The 26,706-nt window shown below is 35.9% G+C and overlaps 1 non-coding gene and 1 pseudogene across 1 annotated transcript; both read right to left on the reverse strand.

Annotated features, from left to right (window-relative positions):
* The window catches only part of LOC134328698 (NACHT, LRR and PYD domains-containing protein 12-like), a 228,595-nt pseudogene that overhangs the window by 153,465 nt on the left and 48,424 nt on the right, over positions 1-26,706 (reverse strand).
* LOC134329687 (U1 spliceosomal RNA) lies at positions 10,813-10,976 on the reverse strand. Its single transcript, XR_010014911.1, has one exon. It is a non-coding gene; the product is annotated as a U1 spliceosomal RNA (small nuclear RNA).

Raw genomic sequence — 26,706 nt, forward strand, 5'->3', positions numbered from 1 at the left:
GGGATTGCCTTCATCACTAAGGACGCCTTCGATTCTCGTTCTGCATCAGCATTGTGCTTAGTACTTAAGAAATCTCGGATTTGGAACAGGTGTATAGCTGCTCTTCTGTTTGTATAGTTTAAAAAAAAATTATGTTTACTACTTGAAGAGGTTTTGATTGTGAAATAAAATATTAAATGACCCATTTTGTCAATCCTGTTCATTCCCTTATGTGATATTGAAGCTTTCTTAGTTTAATGCTCAGTTTCAACCGAGTACAAAAATGTAGCTTGTCATAATCTTTTGTATCCCTTGTAGGCACCCTTTTTCACAGATGAGCCCCTTATTTAGAGTAAGATACATGCATTATTAATATTATTAATAATGTGGTGAAAATTCCTGTATTTTTTTAATATCGCAATATATATCGCAGGAAAAAAAAATATCGCAATGTCAGTTTTTTCCAATATCATGCAGCCCTACACTGTACAGTTCATGCAGGTACGGTGCTCTCAACACAAAAGTTTATGTAGTCTGTTATGCAGTCAAGCTGTCAATGTCCTCCCCGTGTGGACTGCATAACACCTCCCAGTTTGTGATCTTGAAACAGTCCTTTAATGTCTCACTGACCCCTGCAGACCAGTTCCTCACAGATCTTGTGGTTGGGGGTTGTTTCTTAACCATGGGGGTGTAGACAGGCAGGAGGTACACCAAGTTGTGATCAGATCGATCAAACGGGAGGAGGGGTGAAGAGCTGTATGCATCCTTTGTGTTAACATACAGTAGATCCAACGTTTTACTGTCCCTTGTATGGCATTTAGTGCTGTTCGTCCATCTTATTTGGAAGTGATCTTACATTCCCCATAATAAGAGATGGAAGATGGTCTTTTTCTCACACGCCACCTCACTCTGGCTCTGCATCCTCTCCTCTTTCTCCTTATTTCTGCCGGAATTGCTGATGTGTCCGCGAAGAGTAACTTTGTGTGGCTGAGCTCCAGCAGTTGTTCCTGGGTGTAAACAATAGATCCATGGAATAGGTTTGCTGATGCGATAGCGATGATTCCGAAAATATACAGAAAAAACACCGCTAATTTTGCCAGTTTCACATCCAAGGCTGCGCAGGATTGTGTAAAGATATGATATGTAAAAAGAAAAACGCGAGAAAAAAGACAAAAAGTAAAATAAATACAACAAAAAGAAACAAGAAAGACGGACTTGCTGCAATGGGCAGCTGCTCACGCAGCCCCGGAAGTATACTTTAATATGCTTGGTTTTACCAGAGGTGAAATTCCAGTTTAACATTTTAATGAACAATTATTGTTTATTCATTTACTGAACTTGAACATTTACTGAGAAAAATAAAACAATGTGGCACACACACACACATTATTATACTAGCTAACAAGTATCACAATAACTAGTTTTAGTATAATGTTCTAAATCCTTATATGGTCACATCACTTATCTTTTTTTATTACCTCATGTCGCTTCTTGTGATGATCTGTTCCTCTAAATTTCTCAACAGGAACTGGAGCTCAAAGTCGTCGGCATATTAAAGAATGAACTAAACAAGTTTAAAAAGGTCCTGGATGAAGATTACCCAACATGCTTTGAGCAGGAGGTGAAGGATGTGGAAGATCTGAGTAGTTTCAGAGAGGGGGCGCTAAAGATCACACTGAATGTTCTGAAGATCATGAACCAGACAGACCTCGCTAACACCCTGCAGAGGAGTAAGAGACCTATCAATTTCTTTAACATAAGATAAAAAAAATTCATATCCATCTTGGTTCTAGAATAATCTAGGCTTTTGATTGGTCATTAAATTCTATGACATAATGTTTATGAGAATCAGGTACTTGATATTAGGTAAGAATTCTAACTATGATATCTCTACATCTCTACAAATAAACCAATTGTAATCATAGATGTTTATAATTATAAATAAAAAATAATTTTTTATACAATCCTATTAACAATTTATACTGTGTTTATTGATCATGCGGTAAAATATTGATTACCTTTGTTTGTTTATTAGAACTGGTCTCTGCATATCAGAAAAAACTCAAATCCAATCTGAGAGAGAAATGTAAAAGAATCAGTGAAGGAATCTCCCAGCATGGAAGCTCAGCACTTCTGAATGAGATCTTCACAGAGCTCTACATCACAGAGGGCTGGAGTGGAGACGTCAATAATGAACATGAGGTCAGACAGATTGAAACAGCATCCAGGAGACCAGCAGCACAGGAGATTCCCATCAAATGCAATGACCTCTTTAAAGACTCGTCCATCAGAACTGTGCTGACTAAAGGAATTGCTGGAATTGGAAAAACAGTCTCAGTGCAGAAGTTCATTCTGGACTGGACTGAAGGAAAAGCAAATCATGACGTTGTCTTCATATTTCCACTTCCTTTTAGAGAGCTGAACTTGATGAAGCAGGAAAACCTCAGTCTGATGGAACTTCTTCATCAGTTTTTCCCAGAAGTGAAAGTTCTGCCATCATTAGACTGTGATGCTTATAAAGTTTTGTTCATCTTTGATGGTCTGGATGAGTGTCGACTTCCTCTAGATTTTCAAAATAATGAGCAACTGTGTAACGTAACTAAGTCAGTAAAAATGGATGTGCTGCTGACAAACCTCATCAAGGGCAATCTGCTTCCCTCTGCTCACCTCTGGATAACTACTCGACCAGGAGCTGCCAATCAGATCCCTCCTGAGTGTGTAGACCAGGTAACAGAGGTACGAGGGTTCAGTGACCCTCAGAAAGACGAGTACTTCAGGAGCTTTGTGCACCTGAGTGTTCAGGAGTTTCTGGCTGCTTTATATGTATTTCTCACCTTCATCAACATAAACACAAATGTGCTGGTGATGCAAAACACTGGATTCTTTAACATCTTTAGAAACTATACAAAAATGTCTGACTTTCTAAAGAGTGCAGTGGACAAGGCCTTACAAAGTAAGAATGGACACCTGGATCTTGTCCTCCGCTTCCTCTTGGGTCTCTCACTGGAGTCCAATCAGACTCTCTTAAGAGGCCTACTGCCACAAACAGGAAGTAGTTCTTACAACAAAGAGGAAACAGTCAGGTACATCAAGGAGAAGATCAGTGAGAATCCCTCTCCAGACAAATCCATCAATCTGTTTTACTGTCTAAATGAACTGAAAGATGATTCTCTAGTGCAGGAAGTCCAAAAATACCTGAACAAAAGAGGTTCTCTTCATCATGCTGGACTCCGTCTGTCTCCTGCTCAGTGGTCGGCTCTGGTGTTTGTGTTGCTGAACTCAGATCAGGAGCTGGATGAGTTTGATTTGAGGAAATATTATCCATCACATGAAGGTATTCTGAAGATGCTGCCAGTGGTGAAAGCCTCTAGAAAAGCTGAGTGAGTCATTTATTGACATTTGATTCAAAAGATCATCACTTAAACACTACTTATTAAATGTATGAAACTGAGAAGGTGCAAAAATAAAGTGTTGCAGTACGATCTCAAAATGTGTCTGAAATTAACATCTACTTTAGTAACGTTAAATTAACAATGCTATCTTTTTCTACACCACCTACTAACTTGCACACTCTACCCACGATGTGATGCGATTCACAATACTGGGTTCACGATACGTTTTTTTCCAGATTTTTTAAACAAAATGAAATTGAAGACAAATTATGACAAAGTTTCCTTTTAATATTTCTTCTTAAAAAATAAAATAAAATACTGTATTTGTGCTTATCTTTTATTTATCTCAATAATAAATGTCTTTTTATTTTAGAGTTAGGTACAAAACAGTGCTGCACATTTCCCTTTTTGTGTAAAAAACTGAAATGAAATAAATCCCACATTCCATAAATAAATAAATAAATAATACAAATAAAGAAAATATCCTCACATAAAAAAAACTTTGCTGGAAAATTCTGAATCTGGCAACCCTGTAGTGATGTCAACCAGACAAGGTGAATAACGCCAGAGTAAAGTAATGAGTATTTATGGAAAAATGTTTAGATGATTTCTGTTAAATAAATTGCTGTAATTATTTTTGTGATGGTAGTAGGGTGGGGCGCTGTGAGAAAAACTGTAGCTCACTACACCACCCTGATCACATGAGCAGGAAACCAGACCAAAGAACATTTTTACTTGAGACAGAGTTCCAATACCAAATGATCTATGAAGCAACAGACAAATTTAAGTCATTCTGCATATTTACACATAAAACAGCAGCAGCTAAAGTAATCAGATCCCATTTTAATCTGATTATTTCTCTCCAGGTTGGCTGGTTGTAATTTAACAGAGGAAAGTTGTGAAGTTTTGTCCTCAGTTTTCAGTTCAAACTCCTCCAGTCTGAAACATCTGGACCTGAGTTACAATAAACTGAATAATTCAGGAGTGAAGCTGCTCTCTGCTGGACTGGAGAATGCACACTGTAAACTGGAGATACTGGAGTAAGATCTTCACTTTCACACTGTAAATACAGATAATCTGTTCTAATTAAAAGCATCATTTGAACCAGAAAATTAATTTAGTGGACGTTGTTTAGAACTCTTCAGAGTCGTCATACATCATCACGTCCTAGCAGGAATGTTTCTTTTACTTTCTTTTCTCTTCAAGAATTATATTATTTTGTTATAAGTCATGCACAATCACAGAGCCTCAGTTAGTGAAAACTGATTGTTTTGAAATGATTATACAATATTACATATATATTTGGTTGCTTGAAATTGGTGAAAAGCTTAAGTTTAAAAATTATGAAATAAACAAATGATTAACAAATAAATAAATAAAACAATTTAAAGTGTTTCTTCCATATTAGACTCTACACTATAGAGTGAGCATTTTAAGCATTATACAGAGCTAAAACTGCAGTTAAATAATGAATAAATAGAAAATACTGATCTATTATTTCTCTCCAGGTTGTGGAATTGTAATCTAACAGAGAAAAGTTGTAGAGTTCTGTCCTCAGTTCTCAGTTTAAACTCCTCCAGTCTGAAACATCTGAACCTGGGTAACAATAGACTGAAGAATTCAGGAGTGAAGCTGCTCTCTGCTGGACTGGAGAATCCACACTGTAAACTGGAGATACTGAGGTAAGATCTTCACTTTCACACTGTAGATACAGAAGATCTGTTTCACTCTGAAGCATCAATTTAATAAAAAGAAACCTTAGCAGACTTTGTGTGGAACTCTTCAGAGCTGTCATATGTCATCACATCCTAGAATAATTGTTCACTAACTTACCTGAGATTAGATCCTAAACTAGCAGTACCTGAGTCTCTGGTGTTGAACCTGCTGTAGGAATTTATCATGTATGAAGAAAAATGTGATTCAGGTCATATGTCCATGTTTTTCCACTGCCGCTTTTTATATCAGCCATTTCTAGCATGTTCTTTTGTCAAAGCATCTATTTTACACCCAATTCTGATGAGGCCGGACTGACCCATGGGTCCAAGCCCTTTCACATCCTGATGGAAGTACCCTTATTTGACTGACTGAAAAGCTGACCAAGTGAAACTCTTTAGTCATTTTGAGTGACTTGATCACTATTTATCAACTCTTCAGAGCTGTGATCCAAGAGCTTGCCAATGCATCACAGCCACCCGATAGATATCTAGCATGGTAAATATCTGTACCTATCAGTGGGTGGTGAATAACCATCAAACCAACCAAGGATGGTAAATGTACAGTATTCACACATCAGGGTATTTAATGGTTTTTTAAAATAAATGAGCAGGAAAATGTCCACTGAGGAGGACATTGGTCTAGTGATCAACTGGATTAAGTTGGCTGTTTTTTTGGTTGTAAACAGCCAACTCCCTGCTTTCTGACATTTTTCATCTTCTGCTTTGAATATCCTTGCAGCTCCAGTTGAATTATGGGATAGATTAACGATTAACGTGCTTGGTTCTCATACTTTAAAATGTTTGACGATGCAGTTCCACATCTGGGGATTTTTTGTATGTACTGTTTAATTAATACTACTGCTTTCATTTACTGTTATGTATACATATACAACAGTAATAATCAAATTACATTGACATTTATGGCATTTGGCAGACGCTCTTATCCAGAGCGACTTACATTTATGCCATTTTTTTACATTTATGCAGGACTGGGTGTGGGGGAGGGGCAAGAACATAAGCTTTCCAAGTAAACTTCAGGATCAGGTTTTCTCTTTTCAAATTGAATGACAGAGCGATTATTCAAATCACACTATAAAGATGTCCTACATGTTATATAAATACATAATACGCAGTGGTTTGGGCACAGCTAGGTGAATTCCATGTTTTGTTATTGGTTTAAACGTCTTAATGTCTCTTCTATGGGATAGAAATTTTAACAATATTTTTTCTGTATGTAACTAAAAGAAAAAAAAAGTTAGCTTTTTAATGCATTATTACTTTTATACCAGGCACATTGTGTTTTTTTCCCTTACATTCAGCAAGTAAAAAGTAATCATGCATTAAAATGTGCAGCACTTTGTTTCCTGTAGAGAATGTGTAAACTTATTTTTCTTTTTTTCTTTTACTTACTTTTACAAAATCAGTAAAACATGAAATTTGATCAGAAGTATCCATTTGTTCTATACATGTAGTTCATGCTAAATTATTTAGCACAATATGTTGTTATCTACTGTATCTGATGTAAAAGCATCAGTAAAAATAAATAGCATTAAATGTAGTGTAGTGTTGTGGTGGGACATTTCATACTGCGTTCATGTCACACTGGTTCATGTCATAACAGGTCCAGAGTCAGGGTGGGGGAGGGGATAGAGAGAGAGCAATTAAGCACCTGTGAACTACTAATGCTTTGTTCAAGACACACTGAAATTGTTTATTAACTTGATCTGTATGAATATATTTTATTTTGAAATGGAGAACTGCTCAGCCCTCTTTTGTTTAAGTAATTATTTTGAAGTCATACAACAATTTGAGCTCCTTCTGAGTTAATTAAGCCATCCCCTGACCTGATAATTGATATTATTAAAAAGAATGTTGTATTTTCTTGAATGTACAGATTTCTACAACACATTAAAGCGTTTAATAAAATGTCTCTGAAGCTGTGTTTGGGTAATGATTTTATGGGAGAGTGATTAACTTCATGAGAAGTATATTGGCGCTGAAACATTTTATAAAACACCCCGCCATCATAAACGCACGTGTGCAGTTCTGCACTTTCTCTGTGCACCTTGAACGCATCATTATAATCATGCTCGGTGCGCGCGAGACACGGAGGTTTCAGAGGCTGCGCGCGCATCATCAGCGCTGTGTGGAGCGGCACGAGCTGGAGTCCCGAGAGAGGAACAGACTGGAGCACGAGGAAAGTGTGAAGCTGCTGCAGGTAAGACCTGTTTTACTCTTCTATTCAACTGTAAACTCAGGCTGTACTCAGAGCTTTAATCCGTCCAACACACAACACATACTGATGCTTTCACCTCGTTTTTCACCTGCATGACTTGGTATTTAAACAAATGAGGGTTTAAATGTAGATAAAACACACACAGGTGTGAATGTAATCATGTGTTTTAGCAGTTTGAGTCTACAGTCAGTGATGGTTTTGTACTGGATACCTTTAAATTCAGGTGTTCCTAAAATGTAGATTCCCGCGTGTAACTAAGTGGGGTGGGGGAGGGTAAAGTGCACCATGAGCTCTGTGATAACACGCACTTACATTTAGGTTCATCTGGGTTTTTTTTTTCTGTTTGTTTGTTGACCTGAAGCAAAATTATTTTACTGATATTTCAAATGTGTACTAAACTTTACAGAGAATGGACAAACAAGAGGATAAACAAGAGGATAAACAAGAGGATAAACAAGAGGATAAACAAGAGGATAAACAAGAGGACAACATGGTATGTATTTATTTTGACATGTATTCTTTTCATGTGAACTATAAATAGAATTTGATTAAAAAAAACTACTTAATCTGTTTATTGAACATTTTATTAAATGTAGGATTCACTTTCTAAAATTGAGTGAGTTGCTCTAGGGCAGGGGTCCCCATCATGAAATTATATATATATGTATATATGTATATATGTATATATATATATATATATATATATATATATATATATATATATATATATATATATATATATATATATATATATATATATATATATATATATATATATATATATATATATATATATATATATATATATATATATATATATATATACTGTATATGATATTTACCAAGAACCAAAAATAAATCAATCACATATTTTCTATTTGTAGGGGTACCATCTCTGTAGAAATGTAATAACACAACTTGCATATCCAAAGACAAATTCATTTTAAGTTTTTCATTCAAAAACCGAACCATTTCATGCCAAAACATAGATACAATGGGACATAAAAAAAAAAAGAAAGATGCTCAATAGTTTCTTTGTCTCCATTACAGAAAGAACAACAATAATCTATATCCAGTCTGAATCTTTCCAAAGTAACCTTAGCAGGATAAATCTTATGTATTATCCTAAAAAATTCTTCTTTAGTTTTATTCGCAATACAATATCGTTTAAGTACACTCCAAGTATCGTCCCATATTAAGTCAGGAAACATTGAGATCCATAAAGATTTTGAAGGAGGAGTATAATAATAATTAAATAAGGATCGGACCATTTTATTGCTACATTTATCATTAATAATATCAATGTCACCCAGAAACAAGTGTTTGTTTATTGTGTTTATGTCTATATAATGATTTGTGCTGTAGTTTTTAAATAAAGACAAACTCTTGTCAGATATTGATTCTAAAACCATTAAGTATTCTTTATCTGAAATTTGGCAGTTAAACTTGAGACGAAGCTCATTAATACTTAAAAAGTTATTATCTGTATTCAACAGCTGACAAACTAGTAGAATATTAGCTTGAAACCAGTTCTTAAAAAAGAAAGATTTATTCTGATGAGTGATGTACTTGTTCTTCCAAATGAAAAAGTTGTGTGGAGAGAAGTTGTGTTTATAGACCAAGCACCATGTTTGTAGCACTTGTTTGTGGAATCTAGATAGCATAATAGGTAATTTATTAATATCAAAGTTACATTTGAAAAGGAAAGTTATCCCTCTGAGTTGTTCAAATAAGTATTGGGGGAATATATTCCACAGTGAAGAGCTAGTTTTAATAAAGTTTTTTAACCAGTTAATCTTAAAAGTGTAGTTTGAAGTGGAATAATCTAATACATTTAAACCACCTTGTTCATAAAGATTGGATATAATATCCTTCTTTAAATAACGGGGCTTGTTTTTCCAAACAAAATTAATCATTAATGTGTCCATGTTTTTGGCAACATTATTTGGTACAAATAATGCCTGAGACAAATAAGCTGCTCTTGAAAGTCCTTCAGATTTAGATAACAAAACACGTCCTTCTGGATACGAGCTGTGTGATGCTGGAGGATCCTCCTCCTCTGTTGCTATTTCATATCTACCAGTGATCAGTGAAGTCTCTTACACGCTTTCTGGCCATTTATAGTAGCTCTTTTATGCTTATCTACTAATACTAACTCATTATTACTCTACTAATACTAACTCACTCATTATCACTCCAGTAATACTCACTCACTCATTATTACTCCACTAATACTCACTCATGCTCATTATTACTCCACTAATACTCACTCATTATTACTCCAGTAATACTCACTCATACTCATAATTACTCTACTAATACTCACTCACTCATTATTACTCTACTAATACTCATTATTACTCCAGTAATACTCACTCATGCTCATTATTACTCCACTAATACTCACTCATTGATTATTACTCTACTAATACTCACTCATAGTCATAATTACTCTACTAATACTCACTCGCTGATTATTACTCCACTAATACTCACTCACTCATTATTACTCAACTAATACTCACTCATACTCATTATTACTTTACTAATACTCATTCACTCATTATTACCCCACTAATACTCACTCATACTCATTATTACACCACTAATACTCATTCACTCATTATTACCCCACTAATACTCACTCACTCATTATTACTTCACTAATACTCACTCACTCATTATTACTCTACTAATACTCACTCACTTATTATTACTCCAGTAATACTCACCCATACTCATTATTACTCTACTTATACTCACTCACTCATTATTACTCCAGTAATACTCACTCATACTCATTATTACTCTACTAATACTCACTAATGAGTGAGTGAGTATTACTGGAGTAATAATGAGTGAGTGAGTATTAGTATAGTAATTATGAATATGGGTGAGTATTAGTAGAGTAATAATGAGTGAGTGAGTATTAGTAGAGTAATTATGAATATGGGTGAGTATTAGTAGAGTAATAATGAGTGAGTGAGTATTAGTATAGTAATTATGAATATGGGTGAGTATTAGAGTAATAATGAGTGAGTGAGTATTAGTAGAGTAATAATGAGTATGAGTGAGTATTGGTAGAGTAATAAAGCTAACGCGGTCCCTCATTATCAGATATTAATCAATTAATGCACAATATGTCAACCTTTGTTCTCACTGTTGACCGCTGGTCGAGTCTCTCACCACACCATGCATAACGCTGATGTGCAAAGTGATTTCCAAAATGGCAGTTCTACAGGAGACGGCAAAAAAGGTCTTAAATTTGAATGGAAATTCATGTAAAAAAATCATTCCAAGTACTTTTGGAGCATTTCTAGTAATGTGTTTATTCTTTTATGCTTTGTTCAAATTGTGCAAAAAATAAAAACGTAAATAGAGACACAGAATTTTCTTTGGAAAGCATTTGATACACTTTACTAAAAAACAACAAACCAATAGCAAACAATCATCCTGCAGTAATAAACTCTTTCTTTGCTACCACAGAAATCAGGGGAGAGCGCGAACACAGTCCCCCACTATCAGAAATGATGCAGTCGAGATTCCCACATTTGGGGAATTCGCAGCGGTCAGCACAACCGGAGTGCAATGGCTGAGCCTCACCCTGGGTGAACCACCTTCTTGATCATGGTCTCGCCCCTGCCAGGTAAGTATGAGGTCCAGAAGCACCGCCGAACAGAGACACCGAATCACACACCGTTCAAACTCACAGTGAGCTCCACTCGATAATGAGGGACCGCGTTCGCTTTCCCGTGATTTCTGTGGTAGCAACGAAGGAGCTTGTAGATTTAAGCCGACCGTATTCATTTAGTTTCTTGTTCTGAATGATTTTCATTCTGATTCGTTGTTCTTTTGCGTGCAGCTCCGAACGATAAGACGGATTTGTGGTGTTTTTGCGTTGGAAAAAAAAAGTGGTTGTCCAGAGCTATTTTTGGAAAGGCAGCATTCACATAAAAAGCTTGTTGATACAAACGTTAAAGAGACCGGTGTTTTAGATCAGCTTCAGCACTGGGCACATAATTAGCCGTTTGCACTATTTCTTAGGCTAATTTGACCGTTTCATGATTGAGCTATGTGAAAGGGCATGCTTGTCAGGTGGATTTTGAAAAAAACCATAGCACCTGGAGGAAAACCATGCAGACAAAGGGAGAACATGCAAACTCCTCCTGTGGAACTTTTGGAGAATTGTAAAAAAAAAAAAAAAAAAAGTTATATGATATGATAATGCAAGATCTTGTGACCATGTTGAAAAAATTGTGATGTTGCCTTCTTGTGGCACTTTTAAAGAACTGTTAAAATTAGTTATGATATGGCAATATGAGATCTTGGTAAAAAAAAAATCTTGTGATGTTGCCCTGTTTTGGCACTTTTGAAGAATTGTAAAAAAGTCATTTGAAATGTTAATACACTATATTGCCAAAGGTTTTTACTCACCCATCCAAATAATTGAATTCAGGTGTTCCAATCACTTCCATGGCCACATGTGTATAAAATCAAGCACCTAGGCATGCAGACTGCTTCTACAAACTGTAGTGAAAGAATGGGTCTCAGGAGCTCAGTGAATTCAAGCATGGTACTGTAATAAGATGCCACCTGTGCAACAAGTCCAGTCATGAAATGTCCTCGCTACTAAATGTTCCACAATCGACTGTCGGTGGTATTAAAACAAAGTGGAAGCGATTGGGGATGACAGCAACTCAGCCACAAAGTGCTAGTCCATGTAAAATGACAGAGAGCGGATGCTGAGGCACAGTGCGCAGAGGTCGCCAACTTTCTGCAGAGCCAATCAATTCAGACCTCCAAACTTCATGTGGCCTTCAGATTAGCTCAAGAACAGTGTGTAGAGAGCTTCATGGAATGCATCCAAGCCTTACAACACCAATCATAATGCCACGCGTCGGATGCAGTGGTGTAGAGCACACCGCCACTGGACTCTAGAGCAGTGGAGACGTGTTCTCTAGAGTGATGAATCACGCTTCTCTGTCTGGCAACCCGATGGACGAGTCTGGGTTTGGCAGTTGCCAGGAGAACGGTACCTGTCTGACTGCATTGTGCCAAGTGTAAAGTGTGGTGGAGGGGGGATTATGGTGTGGGGGTGTTTTTCAGGAGTTGGTCTCGGCCCCTTAGTTCCAGTGAAAGGAAACCTTAATGCTTCAGCATACCAAGAGATTGTGGACAATTTCATGCTCCCAACTTTGTGTTCCCAGTTTGGTGATGGTCCCTTCCTGTTCCAACATGACTGTGCACCAGAGATAATGCATAAAGACGCGGACGAGCGAGTTTGGTGTGCAAAATTCACAGATTCCTGACCTCAATTCGATAGAACACCTTTGGGATGAATTAGAGCTGAGACTGGAGCCAGGCCTTCTCGTCCAACATCAGTATCTGACCTCACAAATGCGCTTCTGAAAGAATGGTCAAAATTCCCATAAACACACTCCTAAACCTTGTGGAAAGACTTCCTAGAAGAGTTGAAGCTGTTATAGCTGCTAAGGGTACATCATTTTAAACCCTATGAATTAAGAATGATACATCACTCAAGTTCATATAGGTGTGAAGGCAGGTGAGTGAATACTTAAGGCAATATAGTATATGTCTTGTGACCATAATAGAAAAAAATATTTCTAATGTCGCCCTCTTAGAAGACTTTTGGAGAATTGTAAAAAAAATAACATGAAATGGTAAAATGAAAACATGTGACCATGTTGGTAAAAAATTCTTGTAATGTCGTGTTTGGTTGTTCTCTCTTTCTGTCATTTTGCAGTACAAGTGGCTGCTGATTGGTTGCAGCCTGTTCTCCACTGCAACCAATAACAGATATGCTCCCAATCCCAATCCGCTCCCTACTCACTCCACCTCTCCACTCCACCTCCGTTTGCTCGTTCACGTGGAGTGCTCACCACATTAAGGGCTGTTCCAAAGTAATTAGGACGGAGGGGAAGTGAACTGTAAAACCCTTCAACAGCGAGTGAACACAAGAGCACACTCAACCACCACACTCCACAGAAGTGCAGCTAGGAAAGGTGAATGGAGGAAACATCTTACAAATGTAAAATATTATATTAAATTATCCTCATAAGGTGTTAGGGAAAATGTAGGCACAGTCTTCTTCAGTCTTTTTAAAGAAAGTAATGAAATCTGTGATCGGTGAACTTAAACTTCATAAATGGCAAAATTATTTTACCCCAACAATACTACCACTAACATTATTATCATATTTACAGTTTTTTTCTCAGTCGCTTTGGTGCATTTCTCACATCACTATTAACATTTGCACAACAGTAAGTGCATTTCTCAAAACAATTAGTACAAACTGCAAAACCTAGTTGATAACTTGCAAAAGCATGTCACTTGCTCAAAATGAAAAGTTCATTCCTCAAAAGCAAGTATTCATTTCAATGAAAGTGTCAGGGTCATCAAAATAAAAAGTCCTGACTCCATTGTTTATGAACAAGATAGTCAAATGGCTTTGTCATGTTTTCATTATGACAGTTCACTCTGTAAGTGTTTTCCAGTGCAAAAAAGTCAGATCATGGTGACACTACCTGAAAATGCTCAAGACAGCACTATACACTATTAGCACACCCATCTGAAATCTACAGTTAAGTTACACATTACTGTATTTAGTGAGGTAAATGGGTACAAGACACTCAATATGTATGTTTCACATTTTTACTGAATATGCTCTTTGCAATTCTAATTTGTTCACAGCATTGTGCTATAGCAAAGTACAAACTTATTTACAACAAACATAAGAAACACCCTTTGGGTAGAGCTGTGCACAACTGTAAACAATATTGCAGTACATATTGGAACTGAATTGGAACATACAACATACACAGTACTGCAGAGAATTGTATGGAAGCAATTGATGCATGTCCAAAAGCATTTGTAATTTGTTGGAAGGGATGAGAAACTGCTACTATGATGTGCACAAATGACTAAATCTTGTGGAGGCTGAACTAACAGTTATGAGAATTTTAATTCTGATCAGAGAAATGCACCAAAGCAATTGAGAAAAACTGTAACACCATTTTTTGGAGAATTAAAACATAACTATACATTTATACTAGTTATAAAGTAGCAGGTGCTTGCGTCTCCTAAGCTCGTATTTCCGCTTGGAGATGCTGAAATGATAACGGAGCGCAAGACATGACGGCAAGGCAAGAAAAGCATCTATCTGTAGCCATGGTGACGGCAGCTTCCTTATTCCACTCGAAAGCAAAGAGGGCGTCCCAGATTTCACTCCTGAATTTAGACCCTCCCCTTAATTGGAAGCTCCCTTCACAGCACAGTGTGACTTCATATGGAGTGTGACTCTGTAGTGGAGTGTTAGTGAGGAGGGAACGATTTGGGAAAGGCCGATGGTGAAGTGACTAAACATTAGCAGTACAAGTGGCTGCTGATTGGTTGCAGCCTGTTCTCTACTGCAACCAGTTACAATGTATACTTTTAAAGCACTGGTTAAGTAAATACAGCTACAGGCTATGTTAAGAACACATGCAGGTAGACAGACCACTGTAATTTTGGCCTTGTGTTTATTTGTGGCCACCAGTTTTCTTGTGAGCATGGTACAAAAAAAATCTTGTAATGTCGCCCTCTTGTGGCACTTTTGGAGAATTGCTAAAAAGATAGATGATAGATAGATAGATAGATATAAGCCACAACACAAATAAAACAAGTCACAACGCAAATAAAAAGTCACAACGCAAATAAATTAAGCCACAACACGAATTAAAAAAATCACAATGCAAATAAATTAAGCCACAACACAAATAAAACTAGTCACAACGTAAATAAAAAAAAGTCACAACGCAAATAAATTAAGCCAAAAACAAAGACAAGACAAACATAGAGTCTATACTTTTAAAGCACTGGTTGAGTAAATACAGCTACAAGGTTATGTTATGAGTACATGCAGGAAGACAGACCACTGTAATTTTAGCCTTGTGATTATTTGTGGCCAGTTTTCTTGTGACCACGGTAAAAAAAAAAGAAAAAAAAAAAAGAAATGTCGCCCTCTTTTGGCACTTTTAAAGAATTGTTATAAAAGCTAATATGATATGGTAATATGAGGTCTGTTGACCATGGTAAAGCAAAAAATCATTGTAATGTCGCCCTTTTGTGGCAGTGTTTTAAAAAACTGTAAAACAAATTAACATGATATTTAAACTTAGATCTTGTGACCATGGAAAAAAAAATCTTGTAATGTCTCCCTCTTTTGGCACTTTTGGAGAATTGCAATAAAATAATATGTTGTGTTAATATGAGATCTTGTGACCATAATAAACAAAAATCTTTGTAATGTCGCTCCTGTCCACTACTGCAACCTATTACAGACATGGTGGAGTGACTGGGGGCGGGACTTTCAGTATAAACAAAAAAAGAAAACAATGTCAAGGGCAGTTGTAGCCTAGCGGTTAAGCTACTGGGCTAGCAAGCAGAAGGTTGATTGCTCAAACCTCATCACTGCCAGGCTGCCACCGTTGGGCTTTTGAGCAAGGCCCTTAACCCTCAATTGCTTAGACTGCAAAATATAAGTCGCTTTGGATAAAAGCATCTGCTAAATACTGAAAATGTAAAGACAAAGCTAGAGTGTATAATTTCAGTATTTGATTAATTGATTATTTGTGGCCAGTTTTCTTGTGACCATAATAAAAAAAGTGTAATGTCGCCCTCTTGTGGCACTTTTGAAGAATTGCAATAAAAGTAATATTATGTAGTAATATGAGGTCTTTTGACCATGGTAAAACAAAAAAAAACCTTGTAATGTCGCTGCTTTGTGGTAGTTTTGGAAAACTGTAAAAAAAATTAACATGATATGGTAAAATAAGTTCATGTGACCGAACGGGTAAAAAAAAAAAAAAAACATTTTAATGTCGCCCTGTTGTGGCACTTTTAAAGAATTGCAACAAAGTAATATGATATGGTAATATGAGATCTTGTGACCATGGTAAAACAAATCTTTTTAATGTCGCCCTGTTGTGGCACTTTTGGAGAACTGTAAAAAAAAAAATTTGCGAGATGATATTGTTACGTGCCTGAGGGACACGTGTTTTTTTTTGTTTTCATGTCTTTGTGTTTGGTTGTTCTCTCTTTCTGTCTTTCTGTATTTTTGCAGTACAAGTGTCTGCTGATTGGTTGCAGCGTTTTCTCCACTGCATCCAATGAGAGATATGATCGAGTGACAGGGGGCGGGACTTTCAGTAAAAAAGCAGCAGACGACCACCACAAATAAAAAAAAAGAAAGAAAAGAAAGTCAAGACAAAGATAGAGTGTATACTTTTAAAGCACTGGTTAAGTAAATACAGCTACAAGGTTATGTTATGAGCACATGCAGGTAGACAGACCACTGTAATTTTAGCCTTGTGATTATTTGTGGTCAGTCAAAAAAAAAATTTTAATGTCGCCCTCTTGTATCAGTTTTGGATATTTGTTATAAAAACTAATATTATTTTTTATTATATAATATTATGGTAAAATGAGATCATGTGACCTAGCTGAAAAAAAATCTTGTCATTTCGCCCTCTTGTGGCACTTTTGGAGAATTGAAGAAAAAAAAATACTGATATGATATTGTTACGTGCCTGAGGGACACGTTTTTTTTTTCTGTTTTCATGTATTTGTGTTTGGTTGTTCTCTCTTTCTGTCTTTTTGCAGTACAAGTGGCTTCTGATTGGTTGCAGCCTGTTTTACACTGCAACCAATGAGTGATAGGGTGGAGTGACTGAGGGCGAGGCTTCCAGTTAAAAACAGCAGGAGACCGCCAGAAATAAAAAACAAAGTAAAGAATGTCAGGATAAAGATGGAGTGTATACTTAAATCATATACGTATGAAAGCTCTGGTTAATTAAATACAGCTACACGGCTATGTTATGAGCATATGCAGGTAGACAGACCACTGTAATTTTGGCCTTATGTTTATTTGTGACCACCAGATTTCTTTTGACCGTGGTAAAAAAAAAATTGTGTTGCTTCCCTCTGGTGGCACTTTTGGAGAATTGTAAAAAGTAATATGATATGTTAAAATTCCCAGATTTGACTAATTCTTCCCTGTCTCAGGTCCACAATCTTGCTGTCATTCTAGACTCCACTCTTTCTTTTAAATTTCACATAAAAAATGTTGCTAAAACTGGATATTTTCACCTTTAGAACTAGACTGCGCTTCTTTATTTCATTCTCTTCAACTAAAACTATTGTAATGGACTATTGTAATGCTGTTCTTTATGGGCTCCCTGCCTCCGGGCTAAAGAGGCTACAGCATGTACAAAATTCAGCCGCGAAGGTCCTAACACATACAAGATCACGTGATCACATAACTCCTTCACTTAAACAGCTCCACTGGCTACCCATCCAATACCACATTCAATATTAGGTTCTTTTGTTGGTTTTTAAAGCCTTTCATGGCCAAGCACTTACATATCTCACTGATTTACTTCATCCATACTCACCTACTCGTTCACTTCGGTCATCAGATGAAAACGTACTTGTTGTCCCCCCTTTCAGGCTTCGTTCTATGTGACAGGGCTTTTAGTATATCTGGTCCCAAACTCTGGAACTCCATTCCTGAGAAACTCCGAGCATGTACTTTGTTTTGGCTGAGCGGGAGTCATCTCTTCCCCTCCTGCTCCACCAACCAGACACACCGCCAAAGTTTTTTTTGTCGTGTTTTGTATCTTCTCTGGTAGTTAAAAGTTTAACTTAGTCATGTAATTTTTTATTAATATTTTAATCAAACTTAAAAGCAGAGTACGGGGTGAAGCCCTTTTTTGTTGTTTGTTTTTTGTTTTCTCCTGGTAACAGTGGAGAGAGAGGCAGGAAAAACATTGTATTTTGATTAGTTTAGTACCTTGTACGGTGGCCGAGAAGTGCAAAACAAATTAACATTTTGGAAAATAAAATTACAAAAAAAACAAAAACAAATTTACGAGAGCTGAAACACTTTTACCAATGCCGAGACAAATTTACAAACGGCCGATCTGACGGAAATGGTAGGTACAATACACAGGAAGTGCTTGTTGCTTACCTGCTGCCAATCAAACTGTTTCTCGGGGGTAAAGTGAACGGAGTTTGTGATGGTAACCCTAAACAATGTTTTGTCTATTTTGTGGAAATCATTTTATCCAGTTGTTTTTCTTGTAGTCTTGAAGTCCTTAGATTGTTTGTGCAGATGTTTAGACGTGGCCTGTTCATCTCTATCTACTGTCCGCTTCTCTAAACATCTAAGGAATTCCCACAAGAAAAATAAAAGCGGGTCAATTGGCTGAAATAATTAACACAAAATGGACAGAACATTGTTTATTAGGGACGGAACATTTGATACCGAGACTTTGAAGCTTGTTTCACTTTTGTAACACTGGACTCAGTGTATCGGAGCTTGTATTAAACCAGCAGGAATGTGCGGGACTGATTCAAAGCTTTGGTGCTTTTATCTCACTGACTATATAAGAGACAGTAAAACTACACTCTAATAAGTAATGTGTCATTTTTTCTACACAACTACTGTGTCCTGCGGTCTGTAACATGTTTTGTGTCATTTCTGGCCACTTTTTACACAGACACGTAAAGTAACTCCAATAGTTAGTCTACACATTTATGTGTAGAACTGTGATAAAATACATTGTTAAAAAATATATTTTTTCCCCATGGAAGATAAAAAAAAATTAATAAATAAAAATATGCATTAACCAGTCACATTTCTCCTATCAAGTATATCTGTGTTTCATGGTTGATTTCCTCTTTTTGGACCATGCAAGGAAAGGAGCAGGACTCATCCTTATTGGTAAGTTGCAAAAGCAGTGGGGTTTCAAAATAGTCTAGTACTGAGTATGTTTTATTAATGATTATTTAGTTCATGTTTATCAGTGTTTTGTTGTGTGTTTTATGAAGTCAAGCAAAGCTTTAAAAAGTAGGTTTTAACCCTGTGACCTGTTTTAACTTACAATAGACTTAGTTAAGTAAAAAAGGAGGCACTGAATTACATTAATATAAACCTAAGTTTGCTTTTCTGTTCCTATTCAGTAATAAATGTTCTGTTAAACCTGACTAGTCTTTCTTTTTACACTGTAAGCCCGGATAAGTTCAATCTACTTAAAAAATTTGAGAAAACCGGTTGCCTTAAAAAAGTTAAGTAATGTATAATGAAAACTTGAGTTAGCATAACTTAAAACATTAAGTTATTACACCTAAAAGGCAAGTTGATTAAACTTTCTTTTTTTTGTTATACCAACTGCTTTTCCCAATAATTCTACTTATTATCTTGAGCTCAATGGAAAAAACTATTGATTTCGTCTTAGTTTTCATGTTAATTACATTTTAAATATGAATTACAAATGTTTATAGAAAAACAGACACAATTATAAAATTATTTTTCTTTATTTCACTTCAGAAGTATTTACTTAAAATACAACATGTCAAGAAAACATCTTTAAAACTGTACAAGCTGTATATAAAGTTCTGATGAAACACAAACAGCTCCTCACAGTAACCATGAACCTGTAAAGCAACAAAAAGAAACAAGAAACAGAAGTATTAAAATCAACATTAATAGCATTAATTTAAGGATTAAAATAAAGCAAGCCAGCACACTCTTTGCTTCGTATGAAGGCTAGCATGCTAACATGCTAGCATGTAGCCTAAATACGGCAAATAAAGCAGCGCTGTTTGATTATTTATTTAGTGTCAACATTAAGATCATTTATTTTAAACAAAATTGTTAAGTAAAGTACAACACTTACCAAAATTAGACGGAAGATGAAAAAGCCCCATCAGACTGGTGTACATGCTACTCAAAAATAGCATAATGAGGAAGAAAATGTTTGTCCACTTAGTTTAACAAAGGTTCCACTTCACAAAAGACATTTCAGGAAGACAAGTTTACTTTTGCAAAAAGCCTTCAATGAAAAGTAAAAAGTAATTTGCAACAACAGGTAACAAAAGTTAAAACAAATGGCTGCCTGATTCACCAACAGCAAGCTGAAAAAAGGCGGACTTACATGTAAATGGTGGCGTTTTTCTGTTTTATTACCTTAACTTAACTTTTTTAAGTTAATCTGATAGAAAAGTATTTTTTTTTGTTTAGTAAACTTAAATCTTTTAGCACATTTAAATGTGTACTCAAATTAGTACAATGTACTCTGCATTTTAAAGTAGAGCAAAAAAACGTAAATAATTTATGTATGTTGTACTAAAAATGTTTGATTAAATATAAAGTCCGGGCTTACAGTGTATTGGTATTATTTATCGTTAGCTAACTGGCTAACCGTAAATTGGACTTTTAGTTTGGTCAAAATGGCGCCACAACAGAATGACCGTGGATAAGGTTACCATAGCAACCCTCTGTGTTTTCAGTGTTCTCAAGGTAACTTACTTAACTGACCTTTTGAGACTATGTGATTATGTAGTAACATTATTTAAGTTAAATCTCATATTATGAGAAGCGAATTTTAATCATTTTAACATTTTTTTAGCTTAGTTTAGCTCAGTTCGTTTTACTGAATCGGTTCTTTTAAATCATCCGTTTAAACGAATCGAAAAACTGAATTGATTGATTCATTAGTGCTTAAGAGGCGCTAATGCAGTCGGTTCGGAAGTACAGAATCGTTTCGGAAGAATCGGTTCTTTAAATCGAATTGTTAGCAACATTGCTTATTGTTATTAGCATTAAAGCTGGTAGTGGTGGATATATTTAGGGTAAAGCACAACTCTTCCAAAATTCATCATCCGATTTACTTTATTCTGGTAAAGGAAACATTTTAGCTTGTATGCTGTAACTGTAGTTTTCAGGTGACTTGTTTAATAATTTGTTAAACAGCCTATGTGAATAATTAGAGACATGACAAATTTGGAGGAATATTAGTTGTGTTCTGATTACTTATTTGGTTGGTTGACTAATCAGAATGTTATTCAAAATATTAAATGTTGTAAATGTATAATTCAGTTAATATTTTGTATTGTGATTACACAAGACTCTCTGAGAGAGAAACACAGAACCTTGTAATGATATTTTTGTCTTTCTTTTAGGACAGAGAAACAGACGTTTTACGAGATCTTGCAACCATCTTTAAGAATGAAAAAGAAAAGTTCAAGGAAGATATATTTTGTACATTTACCGTTAAACTGTTTGTAATCTTGTTTTAATTTATTACTTGTCACAAAAAAGAATGGTATTTAAACATTTGTAATATTATACAGTAAAATAAAATGGCTACATTTGTATTAGTCTTTATTTTACCCATTTTCTTGATTACACATAATCAACACACATTGTGTAAGAACAACACATTGTGTTTGTTAATTATCCTAACACGGTGGGTGTGCAAAAACAGGATGACACATTTACTGTGTTTAAATCAACATATAGTATGTGTTGTCCCTGAGCACACTCCTCACATGTGTTGAAATTCCACACAGTGTGTGTCGTTTTTACACATTTCTTTTTAGAGTGTAGGGTTACCAACCGCCCCGTAAAATACAGAATCGTTCTTTATTTGGAGACTAAACGCCACGTTCCGTATTGAACTGGTACAGGACGAGCTTTGTATGAAACAGAAGGATACTGCTGCTACCGTGGGAATTAGAAAGTGTTTGGTTATTATATTAACCAATTTTGCTCTTTCCTTCTGCTAAGTGTTGAATAATGTTAATTTTTTTTAATTAATTTAAACTCACACATTAACTCTGTAAGAATTTTTTTTGCCATTTGCCTTGTCCTTTTTTACGGACGCTGCTGTATTACTTTTACGTCTAAAACATTTTCATGATCTGCACACACAAACATTAAAATGAACAGTTCTATTCCTGTAAAATATGACGGACTACTTTTTCTTTCATTCACATCCATAGTGAATCCATTTATTGCCACTCCATTGAGAATGTCTGTTTATAGTTAACCGTGAACGCGCTTCTGCTGGGTTCAATCTACTCAGAATTGAGTAACTCAACGCTGATCCGCTTTTCTGGAACCAAAAACTCCGGCTATGACACGGCAAGATAAGTCAACTCGGTGTTCAGGTTTAAATTTGAAATACCCCCCTGTGCTGCAATATTTTTATTCTCACATTGAAAATAAAATAACAAATTTATTTTTTACAGGTACAAATCTTTTTTACAGTTACAGTTACAGTTACAAATTTTACAGATTTTCTTTTCACAGGTGCAAAACTTTTGCTACATATTTACCTCCATAGGAGGTAATGGTTTGGGAAAGGCCAAACCTCGGTAACGGAGTTGTTTTTCTATCTCCCCTCCCAGTCCTTGACTCTCTACTGCCGTATATGACATAGTATAAGCGCAAACACATTTCACATTAGATTAATTGTATGTTAATTGTATTTAGATCAGCACTGTACATTTTGCTGTGCAAAATCAAAACACATCAATAATAAGGTTTAACTGTATGGAGCATATATTTTACACAAATATATTAAACTATTTTAGTTGTAGGACTATTTTAGTTGTAAGACTCTTTTAGTTGGAAAAGTAAAGTTATCAAAGATGTTTGAGTGTGCTGTGATTTATTCATATTAGAAATTAGTCATTTTTTAAAGTCACAGCTTCTCTGAACATACCAACAGCAGGGTGCAGTTTCTTATGAAGAGACACACCTTCATTTTTTGGAGTATTTCCAAAAATGTTTTTGTTCTGTCCTTCATCGTGTTTTTATATTACATTTATCATTAAAAATACTTCAACATGTCTATGACTTTGTGTTTGATTTTAATGTATTTAATGAAGTAATAATGCATTTAATGATGAGCATTGTTTTAGCAGAATTGTAGATAAAGCAATTCTGTATAGGCTAACAGCGTTATTGTTTGTGTAATAGTGGTACAAATTTTTCTTACCTATTGGTTTGTTATTTCACTGCATTCAGCTGCTGATCTGAAGCTGTTAAATATCTGGTGGTTACCTTGTTACTATTACGTCCCTCTGACTGTGTGCAGGAATGTTTGGAGGAAATCATTTTGCTTTATCGCTTCAGACTAAAATATTAAAAGTTTTCTTTTGTTAATATGATCTCCCTGTTAAACCATTTATAAATACATTTATTATTTGGTATGTTGTTTACTGTTTACACTCTATAAATATCATTGTTGAACTATTTTTTGCATCATGTCTAGGGTGGTTGCTTCTTCCTGTTTGGTATTAAATTAGCTGTATCCCTTTGCTAGCTGCTGTTCTTTAGGGTATTGATAACAATACAAATGAAATCTTATTAAAGATTTTTTTTTATTAAAGGTCAACCTGCTGACGCTGACCACAAACTGTTAAGCAGCTGAAGTCTTGTATCAAGCAAGAATAAATAAACATTTAGTGTCAACAATTAGTGTCTTCAGTTCTCAAACAATTAAAAAGTCACATTAACAGAAAAGCTGATGGAACACAGGGGGTAACATGTCATTGTTGCTGGATTGAATCAGGGTAGCAATTGAACTGAACAAGAGTTTGTTGGAAAGTAAACCAAGAGCAGCTCTCTTAAACAGAAAGAGTATTATTGCCTGTACAGATCACACAAAATGTAAATTCATACAAATTCAGTTCAAAAGGTCTGAATAAGTAAACTGATGTATTGTTTTATTTTTTCTCATTTCAGAAATGAAGTGTGTTTGTTTTATGATTCTGTTCTTCCATCGTGCTGTCTCAGGTAAAGTAAGAATTAAAGCTGCTGTATGTTCCCCATTCAATCCACTGTGTAAAATATAGCAAATACAGAGACAGATCCATGTTTTTTATCACATTTTACACATAAGACATTAGTCTATACTACAGGGCAGAGCATTGAAGACAAATGCTCTACAGTCTTGACAAAATGGGTTAGTGTGCCATTTACAAAAGAGGAGGAAAAGAAGTTGTGGAATCGACATTTTCTGTGCTATGATTATCTTGTGTACATGAAAGTAATTGTGGGCTGATGCACTAAAAAGAATCAAAACCTTACAACAACATTAGTATAATGTTCAGCGCCACTCTGATCTCTGAGCTTTCCTTATATAGTCTATATAAGCTGTGGCGTGGGGGGTTGTAGTCTGTTTGGGACTACAGCAAGTCAATTTACCCTCCTGCCACAAGTGGGAGCGGATGAAGGTTATCGCACCATTATATTAATAAGTAACCAATAACTGAATTAGAAGATGGGATATAAATCAAGCCACTGAGTGAACTGACTGTGATGAAAAGACATTCATGTTTGTTTTATATTTTTTCTCTCTGCAGAAACTTTTTGGTTGGTTGGTCCAGATGTTCCTCTATATGCAGTTACTGGTTCTGATCTTGTTCTGCCTTGTTTAATTGAACCCAAAACCAGTGCAGTGGACATGAGAGTGGAGTGGTTCAGGCCAGACACAATAAACTCACTAGTACATCTTTATAAAGATCACACAGTAATTAATTCAGGGCAAATTCCATCTTACATAGGGAGAACAGCTTTATCTGACGAGAAGCTGGAAAAAGGAGACGCCTCACTGCTGATAACTAATGTTCAAGTTTCTGATGAGGTGAATTACATATGTTACATTGCTGCTGAAACCTGGTATGATGATTTCACTGTTCAAATAAAAGTTGAAGGTATAGTAGCTGATTTATGACTAATATTGTTAAATTTTAAAAAAGTATTTGGACACATGATCATAAGCTTGTTGAGCTTGTTGGACAGAGTTGTTACTAGGATATTATTCTGATGTGGGCATTTGAATTGTTTGGGTGGACAACAACAAAAATATTGCTTTTCCTAAATAGAATATGTAATCAAGGACATGGCTAAATTTTGAGGAGGGGCAAAAGGAATACAATTACAGCATTTATTTTTAGGGGAGTCCAGGGTGGGCAACACCACACCTGGGTTTACACCCCACTGTTGGACATCAAATGGTAACCAGAAACAACTGCTATTAAAATATTAAAGCCATTCTTCAGAGAAGGTTTCTCACAAGACATTAAAGTATCTTTGTGAGAACTGGTGCCCGTTCTGTCAAAAGAGCGTTTGGATGGCTGACCACGGCTGTTGGTCCAGAAAGCCTCAATTGTTGTTCCATTTCATTCCAAAGCTGGGGCTGAGAGGTCAGGGCTTTGTGCAGGCCACTGAAGTTATTTTAATGCATTCATTAAAAAAATTAGAAGGGGTGTCCCAATACTTTTGTCCATATAGTGTATTTGTGTTTATGAAAGAGGAAATACTGATACTTGATGTCTAACTTGATCTACAGCTGTTGGAACAGAGCCACTGATAACTCTGGAGAGCTTTGATCATTCAGGAGGATTCAGTCTATTGTGTGAATCTAAAAACTGGTGGCCTGAGCCAGAGGTTCTGTGGCTGGGTGATGAGGGAATCAACCTGAGTGGTGGAGTAACAGAAACACACAGAGACGGAGAATTCTTTAGTGTTCAACGACATATCACTGTACTCAATGGTGACGCAGGCAGGTTCTACTGCAGAGTCCAACAAAGACATCACATGAAGGAGACAGAGTTGATCATCTCTAGTAAGTAATGATCGAACTGTAGGAGCCTGTGAACTTTGCTGTAATAATATTATGTCTTTAAAAAATGACAGCAATTCATACAGTGTCATTAAAATTGTCCTTGTCCTGATTTGTTGTGTTTAGACATCTCTGTCACTGTCACTTATTTAACCAATTAAATGCATTAAATTATTAACTAGGTTTGGGACTCTAAGAATCACAGCGTCAAACATGATGGTGAACGTGTGAGGGTGTGTGAACAGTTAACAGCTGCAGGGTCTAGAACAGGGGTGGGCAAACTTTTTGGCCGAAGGGCCACACTGGGTTTTAAAATTTTACAGAATGGCCAGCGATAGACTTTAACAAAGGTCAGGGTCAGTAGTGTTTGAAGTGTGCAAACCAGTAGAATCAACTGAAATGCAAGGTATTAAAAAAAAGGTTAAACAAAGCAGGCTTTAAAGTAGGGCTGTACGATATGACTAAAAAACTCATATCTCTTAAAGTACAATGGCAGGCCACTGCCCGTATTTTACCTTATATTGTTTATAAGTTCTCTTAAAAACACAAAATACTGTAGTTCTTCAAAATGAAAGTGCACGGTAAACAGCAGAACTGCGACCCAGATCAATCACACAGCAGCAGAAAATTATAACCTCTGTGTACCTGATCTATGTGTTAATCCATCAGGGATACAATCCACTTTTTTTCTTCCAGGCAACCATCTTCAATAAGTCCAGAATATATAAGATTCATACCCAATTGTTTTTATCCACTAATGAGAACAGTCTTAGATCGTTTATTCTCTCGGCTTTCGTGGTAAAAAGCTGATTCATTCACTAAGCTATCACTTCTATACAACAACCAGTGAACAGAGAGATTGAAATTCCACCCAGTATCTGAATTCGAAAGCTCTGATTGGTTTATAG

Source organism: Trichomycterus rosablanca, chromosome 15 (genome assembly GCF_030014385.1).
Source record: "Trichomycterus rosablanca isolate fTriRos1 chromosome 15, fTriRos1.hap1, whole genome shotgun sequence".
Classification (NCBI taxonomy): Eukaryota; Metazoa; Chordata; class Actinopteri; order Siluriformes; family Trichomycteridae; genus Trichomycterus; species Trichomycterus rosablanca.